General features: G+C 38.3%; 1 long non-coding RNA gene across 1 annotated transcript in view; it reads right to left on the bottom strand.

The window, feature by feature from the left end:
* LOC308656605 overlaps positions 1-17,423 on the bottom strand; it is a 176,456-nt gene extending 159,033 nt beyond the window's left edge. The window contains exon 1 of the long non-coding RNA XR_014023756.1: positions 17,297-17,423. This is a non-coding gene — a long non-coding RNA (uncharacterized lncRNA). The remainder of the gene's footprint in view (positions 1-17,296) is intronic.
* Between the last annotated feature and the right edge of the window lie 281 nt (positions 17,424-17,704).

Raw genomic sequence — 17,704 nt, 5'->3', positions numbered from 1 at the left:
TTGTTAGCAAACTTAAAATTATTACTCACACTTTGCTCACTGAAATTTATTTTGCAATCAAGGCAAATTTGTACCACCATCATGATATATATGTTGGTTAAGGGGTAAGATAATGCTACACTATAATCCTTTACTTCCCCCAGGCCGACACCTCCACTTTCCCCCACAATGCCCCACAACAAATAGTAAAAGAAATCCAAAGAGAATTTTCCTACTAGCCATTTTGTTAAAGCTCAAGATATTCAGCTTATGTATAAAGCTCATTTCTACATTTTAATAGTATTTTTTTCATTTGTTCTCTTTAGTTGTGCATGATAGTAGAATATATGTTGACATATACATATATGGAGTATAACTTCCCATTCTTGTGGTTGTACATGATGTGGAGTTACACTAGTCATATATTCATATATGAACATATATGATCATATATGAACATATTATATCCGATCTATTCTACTATCTTTCCCATTCCCATTACCCCTCCCTTACCCCAGTGAACCAATCCAGTGAACCTCTTCTCTTCTCCCCCACCCACCTATTATGTGTTAGCATCAGCCTATCAGAGATAATATTCAACCTTTGGTTTTTGAGGATTGACTTACTTCACTTAGCAAAATAGCCTCCAGTTCCATCATTTATCAGCAAATGCCATAATTTCGTTCTTCTCTGTCATTATTCAGAGCATGGAAATGTGTTTGGTCAGGAATAAGCTCAGCATGAGAACATCATCAAGGTGTAGACAGTTTGGTCAGAACGCCCAGCCCTTTGTTGGCCCTAGGGATTGTTTGGCCTGCCCTCCTTGGGGGGTATTCTTAGCAGGCATTTGCTCTTTGCTCGCACTCATAGCCCCACTCTACACATGCTGAGGACGGTGTTCAGCTGAAGACAGTGTTCAGCTGAAGACAGTAGGGTCCCGTATGCATGTTTCTGGGTCTCTTTCTGGCCTTATTTCCTCCTCACTAATACTCTACGCTGGAGTTTGTGCCATTTAGAAACTCCTATCTCGATTTCTTCAACTTGTGAAACTGACAAACTTTGCTTGGGTTCCCACATTCCAGAAAGTACCTCCAGACTAAAAGTTGAGTTTACTCTAGGGCTGACCTCAGTTGCTAACCTTCTCTCATGGAATATGGTCTTGTGTTGTCTAAGGAACAAAAACAGCTGCATCATATATGTCATTCAATTTTCTTATTTCTTATGGCTAGTGAACAACTCCATTAGCAGCCAATTATAGGCACTTATTTTGCTTCATTATCGAAAAAAAAATATAGAGAATATTCTACATATTCATTTATACATTAATTCGACAAACAGCTATTAAATATCCAAAAAGTTCCTGGCACTATGCCTCAAAAAAAAAAAAAAAAGCAAAATGGTAGACTTGGAAATGTTTAAACTTCAGAGTCTGGAGATCTGGACTTCAGTCTTGCTTCTCCATTTACTCATTGTGACAAGTTACTTAACCTCTCTGAGTTTCATTTTCCTTACTGTTAGACCAGGATAATAATATACCTCCCTTACACAATTATTGTTAGGATTAAATATATTGTCTGTAAAATAACTAGCCAATTCCTGGCACATAGCCTAGCTCTGATTGATTACAATTATTATTTTTATCAAATGTGTCTCTGGAAAGAATTGAAGGGGCAATAAATCAGCAACCCGGGGTGAAAAATGCCTCTGTTGGAGGCTAGTAATAACCCTATGGCTGGCAGTAAAGGGATAACTGGGATACATCCAAGAGAAAGAGAACAATGAAAACTGAGAGCTTAAAGAAATAAACTTTCTCTCCTGGTTAAGTAAGGGAATCTCACAATATGCAATATGAGAATTTCAGAGTAAGTAATATAGGCACACTCAGGCTCTGAAAGGCAGAACAGCAGCTACTGCTACAGCTATTGGATACCTTGAAGACAGAGGCCATGGATCTCTGTGTGAGGGGATCACTGTAGCATAAACAGAGACATGACAAGAATGTCTGTGCTGGTCTCCATGAATCAGGTGGAGAACTAGGCTACATACGAGACTCCAAGACAGGCAGAAAGAAGAGTTTGCCGATGCTATTAGCCATACATGAAAATAAAAGTATTTCAAGTTAATTAAACTTAGTAGCAATATTTGCCAGGCACGGTGGCCCATGCCTGTAATTCAAACAGCTCAGGAGGCTGAGGCAGAAGGATCGCAAGTTCAAAGCCAGCTTCTGCAATTCAGCAAGGCAATCTTTCTTACACAATGAACAAGAAAAAACATTATGACAAGGTGACATTTTCATATGAAGCTGCTGACCAATCAGAACCGCAATGCTAATTGAAGCCAAGGCATGGATTTGTATAAGGCTTTTAAACCAACCATCCTCCTTTCCCTCCCCAGCCCAGTCAAGCCACAAAATACAAACAGTCATGGTTACTTTGAGAAGAATTCCCAGAGGCACTAACTGCAGGAAACAAACCAGCGCAATCTGTGGGATGAGAACTTAATGAAATTTGGGAAATTTTATATAATATTCTCATTTTGGTCAGTTTCCACTTTATTACATTACAATTCTTTAAAACAAAAGACAGTGCAAACAAATAAATTCAGGCAGAAAAAGGTCTTGTTAAATAACATTCTCTAAGGGAAACTATTTGTGTATTTTTTTTCCTTCCATGTTTTGTTGAAAACCAAACAGAGTTTACTTAGTGTCATTCCTTAATATTTCTTAAAATGGATTCTTTCAGAGTGACCAAATCACACTATGGAATAGAATTATATATTGTTCTCTATGTGGTTAATTTAAGAACAATTATGTATGACCTATGACAACTGGTACTGATAATTGACTTGGTTTTAAAAAGTACAGGACTTAGAGCCAAAAGGAATCTCTCATGTAGCCTTTTCTGGACTTATATGTACTGTGCATGTTCTTTAGCATTTCATCACACCAAGATTTCCCTTTTGATATGCAGGGTTTTATTACTCTTTGAGCAGACTTCTAATTTCCATGCCATCTGTAAGTGCTCAAGGCTTAAATTCTAAATTTGTATCAATTTTATTTTAGGAGATTAGGTACCCTGCAGATTCATCCTCTGCTCTCTACTTCTTGTACCTTCTCCTCTCGGGAATCAGTATTATTTTTATCTGGTGTCACTGTCCTCTCTCTGATGCCTTGTCCTCATGGCGTGAGAAAAGTTTTAAAATTCTTTTCATGTGCATATTTACCTCTTGGCTCAAATCCGAACTTCAGAATTTTGTATTTTCCAAATTAGACTACCATAAATGAGCTTTTTTAGAAGATTTAATTTATATTCCATTAAATGTACAATATTAAGTGTAAGATGGGATGAGTATTGATAAATATGAATCTGTATCAGTGACATTTCTATCAAAATACAGAGCATCCTCATTGCTCAGGAACTTTTCTCATTTCCTTTGTTAGGCAATCCTCCATCGCAGGGATAACCTCTCTAAAATTTCTTTTCTTTCTTTCTTTCTTTTTTTTTTTTTTTTGTGTGTGTGTGTGTGCTGAGGATTGAGCCCAGGGCCTTATACATGGTAGGCAAGCATTTCACCACTGATCTACAACCGTAGCACCTAAAATTTATTTTCAATTATAACTTTATCTTGCCTATTTTAGGTTCTATATAAATGAAATCACCTAGAATGTACCATTTTTTTGCCCAGGTGTTTTTTGTTTGTTTGTTTGTTTTTGATTTAACATAGTTTTGAAAGTCTCATTTGTGAAATTCATTCATTGTTGAATCTTTTTTTTTATTGGTTGTTCACAACATTTCAAAGCTCTTGACATATCATATTTCATACATTAGAATCAAGTGGGTTATGAACTCCCATTTTTACCCCAAATACAGATTGCAGAATCACATCGGTTACACATCACATTTTTACATACTGCCATATTAGTGACTGTTGTATTCTGCTACCTTTCCTATCCTCTACTATCCCCCCTCCCCTCCCCTCCCATCTTCTCTCTCTACCCCATCTACTGTAATTCATTTCCCTCCTTGTTTATTATCCCATTCTCTTGTTGCTGGAATAAAGTGTTGTTTACCATTTGGGACTTCTGTGGATGTTTTTGTACAAGAATTTTTATGAACAATTACTTTCACTTCTCTTGGGAATATATAAAAGTTTGAAGGTCAAACAGTAAGTAATTGAACTTTGTAAGAGATTGCTAAACTTTTCCATAATGGTTTAGAGGATACCCTCATGTGCCACTTAGAGCCCTCCTTTCAGGGCTCTTGTGACTATTAAAATTGTGACAATCAAAAACTCTCAGCCTAATCCCTCTGTGGGACTTGACCTCAGGAGAGGAGAGCCACAGCATCCTAGGTAACACTCAGGAACAGACCAAAGGGGTGGGCTAGTGAGGCCTCTTAGATACAAAATTTAAAGAGACACTTGCTCTGAAGTTTGAGCAAATACATTCTCTCTTGTCTGTTTCCAATATATATTCACACAAAATTTTAGAATCTCTCTTCTCTACCATCCTTGAGAAATGGATCTATTATTATCAGATGAAAGGCTGCAACTTTTAGTTTTTGTCATCAATAATAACTTTTTCAATCTGTAGACCATTATGTGATTTACAAAGCAATTTCATCTGTATATTCCTTTTTATCTTTTTATGAAGCTTGGCAAGTTAAAAGAGACTTTACAGATAATCAGATTGGTTCAAGACATTAAGTGACATTGTCAATAACATAGACAGAACTTAAGTCTAAGTCCTAACATACCACAAGTACCACCCTTAGCCATAGCTGCCCTCCCAGTACTGTACAAGGTCCTTTCTAACAATATGGTTTTGTGGGTTGTTTTTTTTTAAGGTGAGAGAATGGAAAAACGTGGATGTGTAACTGATGTGATTCTGCAATCTGTATACGGGTAAAAATGGGAGTTCATAACCCACTTGAATCAAATGTATGAAATATGATATGTCAAGAGCTTTGTAATGTTTTGAACAACCAATAATAAAAAAAAGAAAAAAAAGAGAGAATGGAAAATGCACGGGCCATGATGGTATAAATTTCCCTTCTGCCAAAACACAAGCCAATGATGGAGCATACTGGCTATGCATTAGCAAAATATCTATGGAAGCTGGGAATTCTGTAACACATGAAAATTACTTCTCTCATTATAAGTGATTCTGTTTCCTGAGTCAGCACTAAACTATTAACCAGTAGATCTAAGGTTGACTCCTGTGCTTTAAATAATAGGCTAAGTCATTTAGAGAAATCATATTACTTCTCTTAAGTTTCATTTTCCCATCTGCAAAACTGGTTTCCAGAATTTGTTGTTTCACAGTGTGTGTGTGTGGGTGGGGAGTGGCTATGCTATTTTTTACCGTCAATCTGTCGTTTCATTAAAAAAAAAAAAAAAAAAAAAAAAAACAGAAAAAAATCCTTTAAAATAAATGTGTTCAGCTAATGAAATCAATGAAATTCCATCAGGACCAAACCTGAGCGGAGGACTGGCTTTTGGGAACCATGGTCCAGGTGATCCCTAAGGTTTCTAAATTTTGAAGTTCTGAGCCTCTTTGAAGGCAACACGAGAGTGTTTGTAACAAGAATGCTCCCTTGGTGGTAGCAGTTTATGTTTCTTATTTTCTCGGGCAGTTTCATAAAGTGGTTTGCCACCAGGAGCTGGACTGCAAAGACAGACCTGACCCATGGAGAGGTGCAGATTAAAAACAATTTTTGATTGCAAGTTTATTTTGTTTGAGAAACAACAAGGTTTTAAGAGCCTCACAAACAACATGCTACCCCACAGCCTGGCAAACCCAGCAAGGCCACCCCGATCTAGGGTGGGTAACTGCCCTTGCACTTGATGGATAAAGGAGGAAGCAGGCCTTGCCTTCACCACGGTCAGCTTTAATAAGCCAAAGCCTGAAAAGGCCTCACTAAAAGTGAAAAAGTGACAACTAGCAGTTTTCAAACCCCATTTGCCAGCAGAACAATTCAATTTCATCCTTCACGTTTGTTCTTTTTCTAACCTACTATTTTAAAATGTAGGGTGTGGACCATCTGCACTAGTAAGACTTACTCTGTGCATCATGGTGTATAAACAAGGTGTTCATATGATATTCTCATTTAGTTTTCATAGCACTCCATTAAAATATGTACAGTCTTCCCATCCCTTATGTGGAGACACTGAGGTATGTGTCAGAGAAATAATCGGCACAAACCCACACAGCTCGGGACTTGTGGCTTTGGATTGTCTACCTAGGTTAACATTGTACTAAATCGAAATCTTCATAGCATCTATAGCATCATTTCAAGGCTCAGCATAAGACAGGTACTCAACAAATATTTATGGGAGTGAATAAATGGAAGAATAAATAAACTAAAGAAACCTAATGTCAAATTTATGCTTCTTTTGAAACATCTATGACTGGCCATCATGAACTCTTTGAGACCTTCTTGCAAACAATCCCAGAGACATCAAGGGACATGATCAACTTCCTATTTTTATTAATCCAACACACATTCACTGAACCACCAGCACCTAAAAGGTCAGGTGTTTAATACGAGGGAGGGTTTACAGAGATAAATGCAGAGCTTATCCATCTATGTCTAGAAAACCTAGTCTGAGTAGAAAAATTAGAATTTCCCTTCACTCTTCCTGCTTCTTCCTCCACCTCATCTACTGCCTGCTTCCCACATCAATAAGGCTGGGAAATGCAGGCATTAGCCTATGGAGACAAGGCTAAGGTTTCCTGTTACTCATCCCAGATTTCCATGACACTTAGATAAACAGGGAAATAATACAAAGGTGCACCAGCTTTTCCATCATGACCATGTTCCTGGTAAACTCAGCATGTCGTATAAAGCAAGCCCTTTATGACACTGACTTCCAGTAAAATTGGAGAATTCCATTCTCATCTTTAGTTGGTAATAGCTCTAACCCAAAATCTTAAATTAATAGTTCTCAATGCTGAACACACTCACTGAGGGAGTCTTAAAAACATATAATGCAATTTCCTGACTTCATTCAAGATCCACTAAAACTGAATATCTTGGTTTCGTTTTCAAATTGCTTTTCCAAGAAGAAAAAGTTAGGAGCATGCATATAATTTGGCTTTAAAGGGAATAAAGAAATGGAGGAGGGGATTTTCACTGGAGGAAGAAGAGGGGGGAAAAAGGTTATTTTTTTAAAATGATATATCTATCACCATGCTTCTATATTGATGGGAAAGGTCTAGATCAGAAAAATGGAGAAAGAGTTAATGATACAGGAGGCAATGGGATGAATTACTAGGTGTGAGTCCTTGAGCGGGTGAAAGGGGATGGATCCAGGGCACAGCAGAGGAGATGCCCATTGTTAAAATGGTGTGCGTCCACGTGTGTTGAAGGAAGAAAGGCAGAGCATGGTCGCTTGCAGATGCTGGGTAAGAATGTGTAGAATTTCTACTTTCAGTAAAATGAGAAGCAAGTTCATGAAGAAGACAATGGGGAAGAATTTGAGAAGAGAAGAGAATATATGAAATTGTTCATAGGAAAGTAGCATAGTGATGAAGGAGAAAACTATAGGTCATGAAAATAGTACACTAACAAAACAAAGATCTGCCCTTATGACATTCAGATTCCAAGGACAAAGAAAACCAACAAATAAATAACCAGCCTCATGCCAGGTAAATGGCATGAAGAAAATAAACACAAGAGAAGGGCATAATAAGAGCAGAATATTCTCTATGAGGTGGTCAAGGAAGACCCCAGGATTAGATGACACTTAGATAATATCTTAATAAGCTATAAAAGTAGGAATGTAGAGCTTGTGTATTCCAAACAAAGAGAATCCTAAGTGCCACGTGTGTATGGGAACATGTCTGATGTATTCAAGGAGCCACAAGCAAAGGAGTGTGTCTGGGATGAAGGAGTAGAAGGCAGGAGACCAAGAGACAGACTGAAATGGGCCCTGGGAAGCACAGTCAGGACTTTGAACTTATTCTTCATATTTAGGGAAGCCACTGGAGGAGTTTGAGCAGGAAATTAATCATTTGACTTCTCTTAATGGCACCTCTCTGCTAGTCAACTGAGAATTTCAAGTGGCAATTGTGAAAACAGGAAGAGCAGTTAAGAATGGTTCCAGTAGCTCATGAGAGAGGTTGGTGAGGAGGGAGTGAGGGCTCTGGCGTGGGGGGAAGTGTCAGATTCAGAATGTATTTTTAAGGCTCAACATCACAGGATCTGTGGATGGATGGATGCAAAGTATGAAAGGCAGAGAGCATCAAGTGCTTTGGCTGAGTGATGAAGCAATTAGCAAAACGCCATGCACTGAGCTGCACAGACTTAGGGAAAGAGCATCTGGAGTTCAGTTTCAGCGTTTTTCTTTTTATTTTACCATTGTGAATACATGGAATATCACACCATCAGACAATCATCCATCAAATTCCCTATTTTTAATATATGGTAAAGAGTTGTTAAAATTCATTGAGCAAGGCTTGAGATGATAAGTCTCTTGAATGATTAACTATTTGTCAAAAATTTGTTGACGTGCACTCTCCCTAAATCATGAAATCAAAATGTAACTCTGTATCCCATGTAATAAGTATCTTAAAAGCACAACCAAAAGCTTCTTTTTAAAGGACTTACAAAACATACAAACTTCTGCCAAGTTTTATTTTAAAAGTCAGAGAATAAATAAACAATTTAAGAATAAAAATAAAATTATAAAAGCAAGACTATTCCATTAAAGTTGGCAAAAGATATGAATTTTTGGTTTTTTGGGGATGGGGAAGCTGAATAAAAAAATTTATAAGAAGACACTATTATTTACCAGAATTCAGATTGGTAAAAATAAATTAATTAAAAATCATTAAAAAATTTTAAAAAGAGATACTAATTTACGATATTAAATTTAGCCAACATTAATAAATCTAGTAACATCTAATGTTGGGAAGGATGAGGGGAAAAGAAGTACCATATCTTGGATCATTAATTGATCCCATCACTTTGGAAAATAATTTGACAATACTTGGTACAAGTCAAAGATTTGAATACTCAATATAACACTTTCACTTCAAGACTTCTATCCTAAATCGAAAATGAAAACAACAAAAAACTGTGTTACATATGTCCAAAAGAGACTTATAAAAAGATGTTTATTGCAGAACTTTTGGGCATTGCCAAAGAAGGAAACCCAATTCTTTCCCAGTGGTGATGGCGCAGGAATAGAGACTCTAAAGAACATTCATATACATCAAACCATAATTAAAATAACACTTACTTTTGGGCTGCATCGCATCTCCCCAAAAGCCCTATCCTCCAGTGCCTCAGAATGTGACTCTACCTGGAGATATTTTTTTCCCTGCTTCCCCATTCTGGGAGAACCTGGGACCTTGTGCATGCATGTGGGGCCAGCACTCCATCATGAAGCCACATCCCCAGGCCAGGCAGTGTTCTTAAAGGGACAATGAAGATAAAATGAGGCCATTAGAACAGGCCTTAATCCACTATGACTGTTTCTATGAAGAAGACATTTGGACACACAATATGCACACACCTAAGAACAGAGCAAGAATATGGTCATCTTCAAGCCAATGAGAAAGGCTTCAAAAAACCAGCCCTGCTATTCTGATCTTGGGCTTCCAGCCTACATAACAGTGAGAAATTGTCTGTCATTTAAGCCACTCAGTTGGTGGTCTTTTTATTACATCTGCCCTAGCAAACAAATACAATCTATTTTATACAATCTACATACATTACCTCCTTTAATCTTCACAACTTGATGTTGGCATTATTATTGCCATTTTATGTATGAGGAAATTTAGATTCAAAGAGAATATGTAAATTGCTCAATGTCACCAAAACAAATCTGACAATAAACTTCACATCCTAACGTGATTATTAAGTCACTTAAAATTCATAAGTTAAATCAAAAACATATCAACAGAGGTAAATACCCAAAATGTAATATAAAATGCCAAAAACATGAATGGAAAGAAACTTCTAGTATGAAATAATTTGTGATAAGTTATAAAACACACAAAGTAGAAGTTATCCCTTTGAAAGAGAGGAGGATAGAGTTGGCTTTTAGCTGTGTTTTTCTCCTTTTTTTTTAAACACAACTCAAACAAATGCAGTAAAATGCTAATGTCTTTTTAATTTTTTTCATGTTTATAGGTGTCTTCAAGATTATTTCCCATGTACTTTCTATATGCAAAATTTTTCATAATTAAAAAATAAATATCTTCTTTTAGAAGGACGATTTTGTTGCCTTAACCATCTTTCTTTGTGATTCAGTTGGACCACCAACCCCATGTTCATGCATATCTCTGGGTAAAGGCACAACTTGGTTTGTTGGAGGATATCTTTGCAAAGATATTTATATCATAAACAACTTTATAAAGGAGTGTCAGAGCAGAGAGCAGGATTTTTGCTGTCTAGAATAAAAGATGAAGGTTTCCTAAGCTCAGGGCTCCTCAGCTGTGAAGCAGACCCAGTCTTTGTGTAGCATCCACCTGGGACACCCTACATTACCCACTGAATGCCAAAGGCCAGAAGAATAATCAGAACACAAAGCTCAAGCTGTTTGCTGTATGGTGAGTAATAAATTCTTATAAATGAAGTAATAAAGTCTCTGATCCAGAAGAGCAGAGACTTGTAACTTCTGTCGGCATCATGATGCTGTGGCAAAGCAGCCTGTATTAGCATGCAAGTAGGATAAAATCTTAGTCCCGTCACAGTTTGTATTGAGTGCTGTTTGGTGAATGATTGAAAATATTAAGTTCAGAGTCAACAAATAGGTATTGATAACTTACTATTTGCTAGGCGCTGTGCTAAGTAAGAATTTAATAGCTCTTATCTTGTTTAGTCCTGATGGTGGCTTTTCAAGATACTTAGGCATAGCTGGGTTGTCCAAACTACCAAAAGTTCCATAGTTCATGAGTAACATCTCTGGGATTCTAACTAGAGAATCTATTTTTAATGACCTTTTATTCCTATAGAAAACTTTCAAATTGCTATTGTTATCACCATTAAAAACTAGGAACTGAGATTTCAAATGAAGTTTGCTCAAAGTCACAAAATTCATTTATGTGAAGTTAGGATATCAATTCCAATTGGGAAATTAAAAGTACATATTGATTATTAAATAAAGATATAGCTTTCAGGAGCTATATCTTTATAGCTATATAGAGTTCAGTGTTAGAGTACTTTCCTAGCACTCCTAAAGACCCAGATTTGATCCCCAACACTGCCCAAAGAAAAAAGAAGAAGAAGAAGAAGTAACAGTGCTCGTAGTAGTAACTTTCAGATGTTTTGCATCAAAATCTTGATTCTTGCTACAATTTTTCAGTATTTTCTATTTATTTTGTAATTCATTTACTGAAAGTAAAAGAAGCACATTGTTGCACACAAGACCAACCAAAAAGTGTTAAAATTAGTAGAAAAGAAGTTTGAGGAGAAAAAGATTTGCATAATTCCAAATTGTCTTACCTCAAGAAATTTAATTTCTTGCTAATTTTTAGCAAGAAAAAAATAGTTAAGTTCAGCTGGATGTGGTGGTATTTGCCTGTAATCCAGCCAGGGAGGCTGAGGCAAGAACCTGTCTGGAAAAAAAAAAATTGCTCAATACCCAAAATAAATAAATAAATAGTAAGTTTAAAGATGAAAAATCTAGCAGGGCAACCTAATCCCAACCCAGTAACCCAGTGATCAAAGTATGTTAGCAGCAATAAGACAAATCACCAGCATTATCTTGATATGATGTGTATGAAGGACACAACATCATTGCTTTAATTCTTGCAAAAATAATGTACATCATTGCTTTAATTCTTGCAAAAATAATGTATAACTTCATTCTAATCATGGGATTATATCAGACATACCCACATTGAGAGACATTCTACAAATTAATTCATCAGTATTCATCAAAAGTATTGGGGTCATGAAAACCAAAGAAAGACTGTAAAACTTTTACAAAGTAGAGGAGACAAAGGAGAAACACCAGCTAGATGCAAGGGGAGGTCTTGGACAGGATCCTGGAACAAACAGGGAAAAATGTGTATGTTCAAATGTGTGAAGTTTGAAAAAGGACTGTAGTTGAGTTAATAATACTGTACCCATGTTAATTTCCTGTGCTTGGTCATTACACTATGTTTATTTAATACACTAACAGTGGAAACAGGGTAAGGGATATAAGGGAATTCTTTGTATTATTTTTTTTTTCAATTTCTCTACAAGTTTAAAATGAATTCAAAATAAAATATTTAAAAACTTAAATCATCATATTACTTAGATAAAACAGTGTCTTACGAAATGCAGTATATTGATTAAGAGCATATTCTCTATATTTAAACCTCAGCTCTGTTACTTTTTAACTATATGTTGTGTCCCAATTTCCTCATCTTCAGAAGGAGTGTCATAATAATTTCTACTTTATAGAGTTGTTTTGAAGATTAAATAGGGAAATCATTGAGAAATGCAAGAACAGATGTTGACACAGAATAAACACTCAGTAAATTATGTCTTTTATAGCTTATATGTAGTGGTTCATCTAAGCCAGGAAGACCTTCATTTCACCTGTTAAAAAACAGCCCAGCAGGGCATGATGGCACATAGCTATAATCCTAGTGGCTCCTGAGCTTAAGCCAGGAGGATCACAAGTTCAAAGCCAGCCTCAGCAAAAGTGAGGCAGTAAGCAACTCATTGAGGCTCTATATCTAAATAAAATACAAAATAGTGCTGGGGATGTGGCTCAGTGATCAACTACCCCAGTATCAAAAAAAAAAAAAAAGTCAAATTAGAGGCATCAGTCACCTGTCGTGAATGAAAATAAGAGGTTACAGGGGCAAAAGCATCACCTCACTGGGTGTTCTCTGAACTGGGGGATCACCAGCTCAAATATCTTACAAGGCCCAAGCCTGTGACCCCAGGAGTAGAGTCAGTCTGGATGGGATTCTGGTGAGCTACAGAATCAGTGCCCCATCCCAGGAGGACAGATGTGCTCCTATTGTCATCATGACTAACTGGCACAGTATTGCCAGATCTTCCACTTTTCCAAGGAAACTGCTACTTTTAAATGCGGAAGATTATTTTTTTAAAAAATTCAAAAGCTCTGGGACCCAAACTACCAAAGCCAAACCCTGACATGTGAGTGAGCTAGATGCTAATAATGGCCTCCACCTTGAATTGCCACCTTCTTAGCAGGTACAACTAGTAGAATGACAAGTGAATGGGGCTTTGGGGTCAAAACACCTTGGTGTAAATTCTCTCTGTCATTCATTAACCTTAGCTGCACTCATTTTGGCACATGCACGCGTGCGCACACACACACACACACACAGACACACACATATCTCCTTGTCACATAAATTTGTGAAATTCCAAAATAAAAGTAAACATGATTTTTAAATAGCAAGTACATGCTCAGATACATTGTGAATCCAGATTAAGAGCCATGCTATGTCCCACTCCCATTTTCATCTGCCACCAGGCCATTTCCTGAGGAGTTGCTTTTTAGTTAAAGGACTGTAAACTCAATGATTTCTGATACTCCTTCTATCCCTGACTTTCATCACACCAGAGCTGAGCATCAAAACCATCTTTCCCTCCTCTTCCCTACAGTGCTTGGTGCATTGTGGACCCTTGGTAAGTGATTAACAGGGTCCATGGCCTCTTGCCTCTTGGAATGTGAGACTCATAATACAGTCTGTACTTCAGCTGAGGAGGAAAAAAAGAGAAATAAAGCCAGATACCACATGGGACTGGAACAAGCTCCCAGACTCTGCCAGTTGGTTCTGATTGTTTACAAAAGAAAAGCCAAACAAAGAAGGAGGTGGAATTTATTTCAGTAAACAGCATCTTTCAAAGAGAAAGAACTTAGTCTCCACCAGGAGAGACAGTCTCAATGCTGTTACAATCAGAAAACATTTGCAAACAACCACTTGGTTAAAGAAAACAACATGTTCAAACAACAGAACTGTGGGTTTCCTGGAGCATTCATGTGTGCGTGTGCGTGTGCGTGTGTGTGTGTGTGTGCGTGTGCGTGTGTGTGTGTGTGTGTGTGTTGGAAGGGGGGTCAGGGAGAGATGAACTTGCATCCATATTCATTTTCATTTTTATGTCTTAGAGTATTTGATACCTCCAGAGAGGAAAGTAAAAGATTTATACATGCAGTTCATTTAGGCACTAAGAGACTTTACACCCTATCTTGCCAAACATTTCTCCATCAGCAGATGATAGAAATACATCCCAAAGCTGAGCAGAGTTCTGAAGGAATAGATTTCGCCCCTGTTCCCCATCTCCCCTACTTCTTTCTTGCTTGAGTTCTTTCCCCAAGATACTGCCTCTTAAAGGATAAAAGCATTTTAAGAAAAGGTTTGTGGAGTTACAAGGCTACTTAGCAAATTTCAGCAATGGTGACACAAGCATGAATGGCAGAAGTCAGAGAGAACCGCTGAGTGTTGTTCAAGGAAAGGGGTTAAACTCCAACCAAATCACATACACACCCAGCTCCAGAGATTCAGAGCACATTGGTGGGAGACACCATAAACCACAGTGACAATGACCGCGTGGCTAACAACTAAAATTCACCGAGAGCTCTCTTTGCACCAAGCACTGTCCTGAATGCCTCCTATCTCCCGTACTCTTCAACCTCACAGTCACTCTTACTGCAGGAAGATTCTAGCATGATGAGTCTATCATTCTACCATGATTCTAGAAGAGAGAATAGAGGATCGGGAAGCAGAAATAAGTAATTGCTTAAGGCCATGCCACTCAGAAATGGACATGTTGGGATTGGAACCCAAATCTCTCTGACTCCCAAGCCCCATTCACTACACCAATGGACCAACATGATGGGAAGATACTCAAGTATTAAAGCATATTAGACATTTTTAGCTTTTCTAAAGAAAATGTTCATTCCATGCCTACTGTATGCCCAGGATATATCTGTCTTTGTTGAGGCCATTGCTGAGGGTGAATGAAGAAGACCCTGCTTGGATACCTAAGGTGGTATCAGAGACAGGTGAGAAAAATAAGTATTATGATCTGAGCCATAGGGTGGATGTAGGGCCTGTTACACCTAGTGAGGGGGTTCTGGAAGGGTATGTGGAACTGATGACAGTTGAGGTAGTCCTTGAAATAGGAACATTGTTCTCAAAGGGCAAGAAAGAAGAAAGTGCTATTCTGGACACAAAGACCTGAAGGAGTGGTGAGCAATAAGGGACATTGAGGGAAAAGCATCCACTAAAATGTGGCAGGGGTACGTGGTGTGTCTCTAGTACCTTTAACTTTGGGCTGAGCAGTTTGAACTTTATGTTCTAGGTTGTGAGGCTAGAGTGGGGTAGGTTAGATTTCAAACCCAGGACCACAGAAACATTCCAAATGAAAAAGAAATTAGCCAGTGGGGAACGTGGGTTAAAAGTGCACAGTCTTGAAGAGTCAGACCTGTGCCAGAAGTCTGGCTGTGCCACCCACTAGCTGAATGACCTTAGGTAAGTACTCACCTCTCTGAGTCTCAGCTTCCTCATTTGTAAATGGGCATAATAATGATCATCTGGTTTGCAAGACAGTTGTAAGGGTTAAAGAAGAATGTACCGCAGGGTGCCTTTGAAAGTGCCTTACACATGTGAGCTATTATTCACGTGGTGGGTCCTAATTTACATAATGTTTGGTTTGTCAGTGGTTTGGGGTAATCAATACCAAGGTCTTTCCTCCTTCAAAGCTTGCCCCATGGCTACGATACACAGAGATTTGGTGGTACAGTGGAAAGGAACACTAGTTTCAGTGACAGGCGGGCTTGGTTTCTGATCCTGACTCCCCAGTTGTTGGCAGAACCTACTCTGGATGACTTCAGGTCAAATTTGACCCCTCTCTGAGATTCAGGGTCTCTCCACACAGCGGGTGGCAGAGTGGATAATTAGCAAATAATTTGTGCCTTTCTCTTCCTTCTCAGGTCTGGAGTCCTGTTTCTAGAATCTCATTTGATGTCTCTGAATCTCAGTTTTCTCATTAGAAAAATGGGAATAACAATCTTCATTGGATTCTTTTTTTTTAAAGAGAGAGAGAGAGAAAAAAAATTTTTAATATTTATTTCTCAGTTTTCGGTGGACACAACATTTTTATTTTATGTGGTGCTGAGGATCGAACCTAGCAACCAGGTGAGCGCGTTACCGCTTGAGCCGCATCCCCAGCCCTCTCCATTGGATTCTTTATGAGATTATTCTGAAGCTTACAAAGCTGTTGGGATAACCTTGACTAATTCTGTGTAAACTGATTCACTTTACAAATATACGAGATTTTTATTAAAGGCCCAGCCAAGTTCCAATGGTTCCACTGCCTGTCTTAGTCCCTGAGGCTAAAAGGAGTTAATATGTGGAGTGGCCACGTGAGCTCCAAGGAAAAATAACAATGAAACTTTCATCTCCTGGTCCAATAACAGTGAAAAATGGTTTACCTTTATGGGCCTATTCATTGCTACCCTGTGAAAACAGAGCTAAATGCTATAAAACAAGGCCAATTAAATCCCCTCGATTCTGCTTCCTGCCTCCCATCAATTTCACCCCTTTTACCTTCTTTCCTAAGTGATAGCCTCCCCCCTTCCATTTCTTCATAATGAAGTCTTCCATCTGTGAAAGTCATAAAACAATAGACATTGGAAAAAACCACTCTAGCACCCCACCACCACCACATACACACATATACATACTTGCATGTCACACCAGCACACACCTCCTCCCCCAAAAGTGTCTTAAAGAAATAACCACTTGGAGACAGTGGCATGGATGGAGTCACTGAACAACCCTGTGACATTGCCCAAGCATTCCCCACTTCCCTTTCATATGCTTTGCACACAAATAGGCTTAGCCAAGAATCAGCCCAGAATGGACATTCAGAGCCTATTAAAGCAAATACCAGAGCACTTGTTCCTAGGGACAGCAAGAGTTCCTGACCAGGGAACTTCCCCTGGGTTTCTTTTCCTGTCATAGGGAGTTGGAAAATATCACCCCACAGATCGCCCATGAACACTTAATGCCCCGATTTGGAAATAACTATTTCAGTTTTTATTTTTACTTCTGCTCCTTTGGGAACAGTATGAAAGAGAAAGACCTGAGTTGTAGGAAGAACACTGGACATGAACCAAAGCCACCCGAGTTCAGATATATGTTGTCATTCCCTAAGCCATGCCACCTTGTGCGTATCACCCCTTGCATGCAACATAATGCCCACCTCCCAGGAGTGATGGGAGGCTCAGAAGAAGCGCTCCAGAGGTCGAGGGCCTCTTCCTCTGTGTTTCCACTGTGGAACAGACGTGAGAGGTTATCACTGTGCTGGTCAATGAATTAGGAGACACTGACCTGAATCCTGGTTCTGCTACTGATTGCTGAGGGGCCTTCGCAAGCAGCTCCACCTCTTGCAGGCTCATTTTCCTCACATGGTCCAAGAATCCTTCCCAAGCGCTCTACCATGTGGCAGGTACTCCCCGTCATTCTGTAAAGGGTTAGTCAAATACCAGAGATTGCTATTCTATTACACTTACCCCCAGCTAATTGTATGAATTATTTGATTCCATTATTTTATTATGGTATCCTCCCTTATAATGTTCATTTTTAGGTTATATTCTTCTCTGAGATCTTAACCTTGTATTCTACTTTTTGTTTTCCTAGATTCCGAATATTACTTTTTCTATTTTACTATTTTATAGAGCTGTACTAAGGAACGTTTTGACACTTCTAGGAGGATAGAATGTCATAACAAATGAACAA

The sequence above is a fragment of the Spermophilus citellus genome (genome assembly GCF_964194105.1).
Source record: "Spermophilus citellus genome assembly, chromosome: 9".
Taxonomy (NCBI): Eukaryota; Metazoa; Chordata; class Mammalia; order Rodentia; family Sciuridae; genus Spermophilus; species Spermophilus citellus.
The sequence above is the reverse complement of the archived record's forward strand: the minus strand, read 5'-3'. Positions and strand labels throughout refer to the sequence as shown.